This window comes from Salmo trutta, chromosome 8, assembly GCF_901001165.1.
Source record: "Salmo trutta chromosome 8, fSalTru1.1, whole genome shotgun sequence".
NCBI lineage: Eukaryota > Metazoa > Chordata > Actinopteri > Salmoniformes > Salmonidae > Salmo > Salmo trutta.
The window spans coordinates 2,881,146-2,887,518 of record NC_042964.1 but is presented as its reverse complement, the minus strand read 5'-3'; positions in this window follow the sequence as shown (position 1 = coordinate 2,887,518).

Below are 6,373 nucleotides of genomic sequence, written 5' to 3'. Positions count from 1 at the left end.
TGACTGTAGATGTAAAGAGTATGATATCTTGGAAAAACTAAACTCGTCAAGAGTGTTATGACAGGAAACATCTTGTCTGTCATTTCCTTGCATTTAATAGGATTCTACTGCGTGTGTGTGTGTGTGTGTGTGTGTGTGTGTGTGTGTGTGTGTGCGTGTGTGTGTGTGTGTAAGTACTGTACCTATTATCATATTTATAATGTATCCGTAGTATTTATATTATATTATAAACTGGGTGGTTCGAGCCCTGAATGCTGATTGGCTGACAGCCATGGTATATCAGACCGTATACCACGGGTTTGACAAAACATGTATTGTTACTGCTCTAATTACGTTGGTAACCAGTTAATAGCAATAAGGCACCTCTGGGTTTGTGGTTTGCGGCTAAGGGTACTCTGCGTTGTGCGTAAAATCAGCCCTTAGCCGTGGTATATTGGCCTAATGTTTACAAATGTTGCATTACTCATCACATATGTATATACTGTATTCTATCCTATCCTACTCTATCTTAGTTTATGCCGCTCTGACACTGCTTGTCCAAATACTTATATATTCTTAATTCCATTCCTTTACTTTAGATTGTGTGTACTGTTAGATATTACTGCACTGTTGGAGCTAGAAACAAGGATTTTGCTACAAAATCACAATAACATCTGCTAAACACGTGTATGTGACAAATAACATTTGATTTGAAATACCACACCTCCTCATGCCTTATTGCTCAATCATGCATCATTATATATTTTCAAAACAAAAATAAGTATTGTAACCTGTGAGCTCAATTGTAAAAATGTTCCATTATAGAATAAGACCTCCTCCCTATAGGCTGTCTCATCGTTGTCGGTGATCACTGTTGTGTCGTCAGAAAACTTAATGATGGTGTTGGAGTCGTGCCTGGCCACGCAGTCGTGGGTGAACAGAGAGTACAGGAGGGGACTAAGTACACACCCCTGAGCGGCCCCAGTGTTGAGGATCAGAGTGGCAGATGTGTTGTTGCCTACCCTTACCACCTGGGGGCGGCCCGTCAGGAAGTCCAGGATCCAGTTACAGAGGGAGGTGTTTATTCCCAGGGTCCTTAGCTTAGTGATGAGCTTCGTGGGCACTATGGTGTTGAACGCTGAGCTGTAGTCAATGAACAGCATTCTCACATAGGTGATCCTTTTGTCCAGGTGGGAAAGGGTGGTGTGGAGTGCAATAGAGATTGCATTATCTGTGGATCTTGGGCGGTATGCAAATTGGAGTGGGTCTACGGTATCCGGGAGGATGCTGTTGATGTGAGCCATGACCAGCCTTTCAAAGCACTTCATGGCTACCGACGTGAGTGGTACGGGGCGGTAATCATTTAAGCAGGTTACCTTCGCTTCCTTGGGCACAGGGACTATGGTGGTCTGTTTGAAACGTGTAGGTATTACAGGTATTACAGACTCGGTCAGGGAGAGGTTGAAAATGTCAGTGAAGACACTTGCCAGTTGGTCCGCGCATGCTTTGAGTACAGATCCTGGTAAACTATCTGGCCCCGTGGCTTTGTGAATGTTGACCTGTTTAAAGGTCTTGCTCACATCGGCTACCGAGAGCGTGATCACACAATCGTTCAGAATGTTATGAGCTATGTTAAAATATGTTATCAGCTATGTTAAAATATGTTATGATATGTTATCAGCTATGTTAAAATATGTTATCAGCTATGTTAAGATATTTTAGGAGCTATGTTAAAATATGTTATCAGCTATGTTAAGATATTTTATGAGCTATGTTAAAATATGATATCAATATGATATCAGTTAAAATATGTTAAGTGTGCAGTGAGCATGGCTAACAGTTTATATGGAAAATAAACAGACTGAAAAACACCAAGCAGCAATAAGCCTCTGATAGCTAGCTGCATTTCAGGCCTGTGTGACTTAAAAGGTCAAGTGGGTGCTAGGATTTGGTCTGGGGGATTCCAGGTGAATGGCCCAAGAATAGTTACGGTGTTTGGGTCGTGATTACCAATTCTACGTATAACATAAACACTGTTGGACGTATTTGAATTAGAATCAAGCTAAATAACATCTGGATTGTTTGTGGTGATAAGTGATTTATGTTAAATTCCTTTGAAATGCATGAAATTATACTTCTGTCAATTCACATTCAGTTCAAATTCTGCTGTGTCCAATTCTAAATGGAGTTTTAATGAATGAGTTTAAATGAAGGACATTCAAAAAAAAAACGAATTGACCCCAACCCTGCTTCTGATACAGTAAATGATGAGACCATGACTGTCACGGTTGTCGTAGGAATGAGCGGACCAAAGTGCAGTGTGTGTGTCGTTACACATTTTATTTACACTGTGAAACTATGCGAAACATAAACAATAAACTGAACTAACAAAAACAACAAACCGTGACGCAGAGGTGACCAGCTGCCTCTAGATCATCCCAAACAAAACCAACATAGAAATACATAACTAGAACATGAACATAGAAATACAAAACATAGAAAAACACCCCCTGTCACGCCCTGACCTACTCTACCATAGAAAATAACATCTTACTATGGTCAGGACGTGACAATGACAGCCCAACCCTGGTTCTGACACAGTAAATGATGACAGCACAATCTGGTTCCGATACAGTAAATGATGACAGCACAATCTGGTTCCGATACTGTAAATGATGACAGCACAATCTGGTTCCGATACAGTAAATGGTGACAGCACAATCTGGTTCCGATACTGTAAATGATGACAGCACAATCTGGTTCCGATACAGTAAATGATGACAGCACAATATGGTTCCGATACAGCAAATGATGACAGCACAATCTGGTTGTGATACAGTAAATGATGATAGCACAATCTGGTTCTGATACACTAAATGATGACAGCACAATCTGGCCTCATTTTTATCTCATCCCTTATCAACTTGTCTCATTCTGCCATTCAGACTAAATATTCCTAGCACAGGCCTACCAAATGAATGATAGAAGCACACCAGAATACAAAAATAAGGATCTTTATTTGGATATCAACAAGTCTGATATGAGCAATGGTAAAATGCTGAGCTTTGATATATGTTCAAAACCACATTACCGCTACAAGCCAATAGAGAGATTGACCAAGTCTTACTGAGACATAAAAAAAATTACATACATTTCGCTGTGCATTTAATAAATTAACAAACACTGAAAAAAAATATAAACGCAACATGTAAAGAGTTGGTCCCATGTTTCATGAGCTGAAATAAAATATTCCTGAAATGTTCCATACACACAAAAAGCTTATTTCTCTCAAATGTTGTGCACACGTGTATTTCATCCCTGTTAGTGAGCGTTTCTCCTTTGCCATATCAAGAAGCTGAATAAACATCATAATTATTACATAGGTGCACCTTGTGCTGGGGACATTAAAAGGCCACTCTAAAATGTGCAGTTTTGTCACACAACACAATGCTACAGATGTATCAGATGTATCAGATGTATCCGCTCAGATGTATCCGCTCTCTCCACTGGCTTCCAGTTGAAGCTCGCATCCGCTACAAGACCATGGTGCTTGCCTACGGAGCTGTGAGGGGAACGGCACCTCCGTACCTTCAGGCTCTGATCAGGCCCTACACCCAAACAAGGGCACTGCGTTCATCCACCTCTGGCCTGCTCGCCTCCCTACCTCTGAGGAAGCACAGTTCCCGCTCAGCCCAGTCAAAACTGTTCGCTGCTCTGGCACCCCAATGGTGGAACAAGCTCCCTCACGATGCCAGGACAGCGGAGTCAATCACCACCTTCCGGAGACACCTGAAACCCCACCTCTTTAAGGAATACCTGGGATAGGATAAAGTAATCCTTCTAACCCCCCCCCCTTAAAAGATTTAGATGCACTATTGTAAAGTGGTTGTTCTACTGGATATTATAGGTGAATGCACCAATTTGTAAGTCGCTCTGGATAAGAGCGTCTGCTAAATGACTTAAATGTAAATGTAAATGTATCACGTTTTGAGGGAGAGTGCAATTGGCATGCTGACTACAGGAATGTCCACCAGAGCTGTTGCCAGAGAACTGAATGTTAATTTCTATACCATAAGCCACCTCCAACGTTGTTTGCATAGTCAACTTACACACAGCTCTAACACACACACTTACCCCACCAGACGTCTTTTCACAGCCCCCAAATCCAGAACAAATTCAAGAGAGCATACAGTACTATACAAAGCCATTATTACATGGAACTCCCTACCATCTCATATTGCTCAAATGAACAGCAAACCTGGATTCAAAAACCAGATAAAGCAACACCTCAAGGCACAATGCCTCTCCCCTATTTGACCTAGATATTTTGTGTGTATGTATTGATATGTAGGATATGTGTGCCATTTTTAAATGTACATAGTTCTGTCCTTGAGCTGTTCTTGTCTATTACTATTCTGTAATATGTCATGTTGAATGTTTTGCGTCTGGACCCCAGGAAGAGTAGCTGCTGCTTTCGCTACAGTTAATGGGCATCCTAATAAAATATCAAATACTGCGGGGATGTCTGCTCAAAACAAAACTGACATAATTACCCAGCTAGCACAGTGGATCTGGGTTGATTCCGGTTGAGAGTCGGGGCACTCGGCTGAGAGTCAGACTCGGCCGACGTCATGTGGCCTGAGTCTGGGCTGCCTTCGGCAGTATTATGTATGGCTAGGATGCAGGGGATTGAGCTCGGGCCGATTCCGGTGTGAGTTATCTGGCACAAATGTATTACATGGGGCTTGGGCCGATTGGACGGTGCACCATGCTGCTTTGTTGACAAAATGACAGAGCGGCACAGATTACTGTTTCTTTTGAGAATGGAGCTCCCTCCCCGCTTTGAAACGTGGTAACTATAGTACACTTAACTAGCTTTGAAAAAGTAAATACATTATTCTCTAATTAAACATCTCTCCCTAATTTCTGAATAATGCTTGTAACATCATTTGTAGGCTACAGAAACCTACGCTTCAGAGGGGCGGGGCAAGTATTCTACACACACGCACACCCAATGGCTGGCAGGCTGAAGCTGGAATATGTTTCTGAGTGACAGAGTGAGGGCTTTGCATAGGCGCTTTGTTGTGATTTCTGTAGGACTGGAAATAAATATATAAATATAATAATATATTAAAATAACATTATTAACCGGTTCCCATGCTTTTAAAAATAATCTCTCTGTTCCAGAACAGTATAGATCAGTTTTTGATTTTCGGTTCTAGTTGTATTCCTCAAATAATTTTGTTATTTTCCCATTTTTGTTTCTGTTTCCTGAACTGTGGGACTGGGACTGGAAATAAATCTCGTGCCAATAAAAACAATCCAACCCTTGGTTTGTATCAGGGTGAACAAAACATTCATATGATGTTGCAAGAATGTTCACACAAAAATGTATTTGTTTTCTTTAGCGGTTCCCAAAATAGTATAAAGATGAGCAAAAATGATTGTCGAAAAAAATCTATATTTTGTAGCGCAATTTCTTTTATTATTATATTATTTTATACTAATACAATTGCTGAGAGAAAGAGATTTTTAACAAGTTTTTTTCTCTCTCTCTAAAAGGGAGCTGTCAAAATTATTGAAACTTCTAAAGATTCTTATAATTCAAATCAAACAAAATTCAATCTGCATTAACATAATATTTTTTTTTTTATCGCAGTTTAAGGAACTGTATTGTGACATTACATGGCTTCCTGTTTCACTGGGGTATAAAAATGTAAAATCCCTTTGTCACCCATCACCATAGGGAGAAGGCAAAGAACTCACAAATGAAAAGAGACAAATGGTTGTTGACCTTCATAAATCAGACAGTGGGTACAATAAAATAACAACAAAAAAATACATACACCACTTACCACTATTAGGGCAAAAAATAAGAACTTTAAAACCACTGGAACATTGGTAAACTTGTCTGATATGGGATGCAAGTGTATCTTGCGTCCAAAACAAAAACCTATAATTGGCAGACAATATTATTTGTATTCGTTGAGAGCAGTCAATGTAAAATTATACTTATAGGATATTCCATTTTTATTATATTATAGAGTATTATATTGCATAAATAACATTACAAGTAATCTTATATAGGGTTCTATTTGAATTTAAACAGTGCTGTGAATATGCAAGTATTTCATCAGGGCTCATCACTAACAAAAGCAACCGGATGTCCTTATCTCAGAGAAGAGTTGTCTGTAGTGTAGTGTCATTCCTCTTAATGAATGACAAGACTTCAAGGAATGTTCAAGTGCTATCAACCTGGTGTCCATCTGGCACCAAGTGGCTGGGACAGTAACGTCATTTTAAATTACATTAAAATACGTTGTGCATCATTGTTCATCTTCAAGAATGTAAAGTGGTTTACCGAGAAGGTAGTGGTGCTATTATAACAATCAGT